Below are 3,179 nucleotides of genomic sequence, written 5' to 3'. Positions count from 1 at the left end.
AAATGTTATTAATTATTATTATATAAAAATAAAATGTATTAATTTATTTAATTAATAAATTATAGTAAATGTTATTATTTCACTCGTACAAAAATCGAAACAAATACAGTATATACGCAAGAAACTACACGTTTGGTGGGTTTTTCAAGACTAAACCGGTCGCGTTCACTCCAACATGCCGGAGTAATCACGACCGATCTATTTTTGGTCGTTGACGACTCCCACTACCACGACTACCAGTTCACACCAGGTAGTGATCACGACTAACTCTCCTACTAGTAGTATTCTCGACCAGTTTACGACTCCGTGTGAACCCGGCTTTTATTATTATTATTATTATTATTATTACAGTCGTGTACAAAATTAATAAAATAATAATACCTATTAAATGTACATACAACGTACATACAAGTGCATACAACGTACTAGGTAAATTGGTATCATTATAAAGTATAAAATAAACCTTATTTTTAAATGTTTAATTAATAATATGTTTTTTTAATATAATTGAAGTGAATAACGGGTATTTCATATATTTTTCACTCACAATAATTTAATTATTTCCGTTCTTTACTACAATTATGGCTGCATAAATAATTTGTACCTAATTGACAATATTAAGGCACTGTTATAGGGCCTTAAGCTTAGCACAGATTACAATTACCAAGTAAGATATATATAATATTATATATTATTATAATAATATATATATATATATATGTTACTTAGTAATTAAATAATTTTGTATATTCTGCTGAGTGATAGTGTGATTACTGTGATTATTATTTCTTTATTTTTATTTGCATTAATGTTTTGGTGTCGTTCAGAGGAGGAGCCGAGGAGGAGGAGCAATAGACCATTTTGCGCTGGATGCCCGGGTCTCATTTTAGGAAAATTTCTGTAGGATCACTTGAGTCTTGAAAAATCCCAAATGGATTTATAGTTATTAAAAACAATTTAATATTAGACAGAAAATACAAAATATGTTTAAGATTACTTTGCGTTACTTAGAACAAATAAGTGTTATCCGTTCGGCCGTTCTAAATTATAATACATTTTAATATTTTAGGTCCATTTTATTTCATTTCTATAGTTTATAATTACCTATTTTAGGAACAAATTCTAATTCACTTTAGCTACCCAACATTTTTTTTAGTTTTTTTTTTTTTTTTTTGAAACATACGTTTTTTAACGAGTTAAGGACGACAGTACAAAAAAAAAATCGCAGAAATCATTAATTTGGAAGTTATATCCTTCCAAAGCATGTGATTTTACGTTTATACGCTTGCGCATAACACTATTATATATACTATACTGCCGCCGTCCCACCTACAGTCCTGTAAAGTATTTAAGTAAAAGTATTCAAATACTTTTTTAAGTATTGAATAACTTTTTAAATACTTTCAGCATGGAGTATTTTAAATGGTATTTTAAATACTTTTTGGTATTGAATACTTTGGTTTTTTATTTCGAACATTTTATTTTTATTCAAAATAATTGGTTAGAAAAATATTATTGTCAACTACAATAATAGAATAATAGTTTTATTTAATATTCTGTATTTCTGTGTTAGCCGAAACCCAAAGGTTTTTGAAAACCAGATTTCTAAAAAAAGTTATTGAATACTGAATAACAATATTAATTCCCTTTAAACTATTAGATAACTATTAGATTACCTACTACCTATGTGCTTATATTACGATAATTAGAAACCCACTTTAAAGTTTTTTAATATTGCTCATACTATTAATTAAACCCGCATTCCGGATAGGTATTTAAAATGATTGTACTTTTTGGTACTAAATTATCTGGAACCGGTACCGAAATCGGGCGAAATTTTTTTTGGAACCGATAACTTTATTTTTTTTCAACAAAAACCGAGAACCGAACCGGAATAGTTATTTTATTTTTGGAGAACTGGTACCGGAACCGATACCGATAAATTCAAAAGGTTCCAGTCTCTAGTATTAATTAGGATCGTAAGTAAGTTGTAAGTAAATGTAATAAATAAAAATAATTAAATTAAAAATTTGTATAGGTAAAGCTATAATAGGTAAACTACCTACAATAGTTTTTTCGATACATTGTGGGCTGTGGCTTGCATACTAAACTATTCAATATATTTGGCCCATTTATTAGATTTAGTTTGACATGCCTGTAGTTGTAGACTGTAGTATTATTATAAGTTATTCTTATAAGGTTATTCTTACCCATCGAAATTCGTCCATCAAATCATATTATGCGAATGCTTAATATTTTCATTAATTATTTACAAGACTTAAAGTGGGAAACAATTCCAGGGGCCGGGGGACTTATGTCTCTATATATAGTTTTAATCGTACTGTTTAGATATGGTATATTATTATAATTTTATGAATAGTTTCTAATTTATACCTAATAATAATATGTAGTGTATAAACAGTGATTGTATAAGCATATACTCATCCCACTTTCAACCCTGAATAATGTTCAAATTCGTAATCTATTTTATGTAAAATTTAAATCACATTAATATATACTGCATTTTTAAAAGGGGCGTTATAGGTGACGCTTTTTAAACGAGGTAGGGGGACTGAGTTCCTCAGCGTCCCCCATTACTTAACCCTGCTTTTTTTATTGTTACGTGTCGTACACAGTGTTGGGTAGTAACGTAACGCAAGTTACAAATTACTATAACGCAATTTCATTACTTTTTAAAAGTAATTTACCAAAAACACTGGTCGTACAGCTAATATGGTTGCCAGAATGTTATTACTTATTACTTTCATACTGAAGACTTTAAGTTACATTAACATCGATATAATGACCTAGGTATTCACATTTGGCAAGATTTTGCGAATCTCGGTGACTTTTTTATTACATCGTATTATGATAATTAAAGACCCAAACATTAATTGTCCTTGAAAACTTTGGGACGGCTCTGGCAACAACTAAAATGTAAAATTTAGGGATTTTTCATCCTACATTCCTACTAGACAAATTTATATTCATGTGGCCTCACTGTATAGCTTACAAAACCTTGAAATATTTACAAGAATAATTCCATAACTGTTATTGGATCCATTGGCGTGATGCCAATTTATTCCGCATTACATTTCAGCAGGATGCAAAGCACCTGGTAGGTAAATTGGTCCAATAATCATAAAGACAAATTAAGTTATATTTGAAGCCAATCGCAC

This window comes from Acyrthosiphon pisum, chromosome X (assembly GCF_005508785.2).
Source record: "Acyrthosiphon pisum isolate AL4f chromosome X, pea_aphid_22Mar2018_4r6ur, whole genome shotgun sequence".
NCBI classification, from domain to species: Eukaryota; Metazoa; Arthropoda; class Insecta; order Hemiptera; family Aphididae; genus Acyrthosiphon; species Acyrthosiphon pisum.
The sequence above is the reverse complement of the archived record's forward strand: the minus strand, read 5'-3'. Positions refer to the sequence as shown.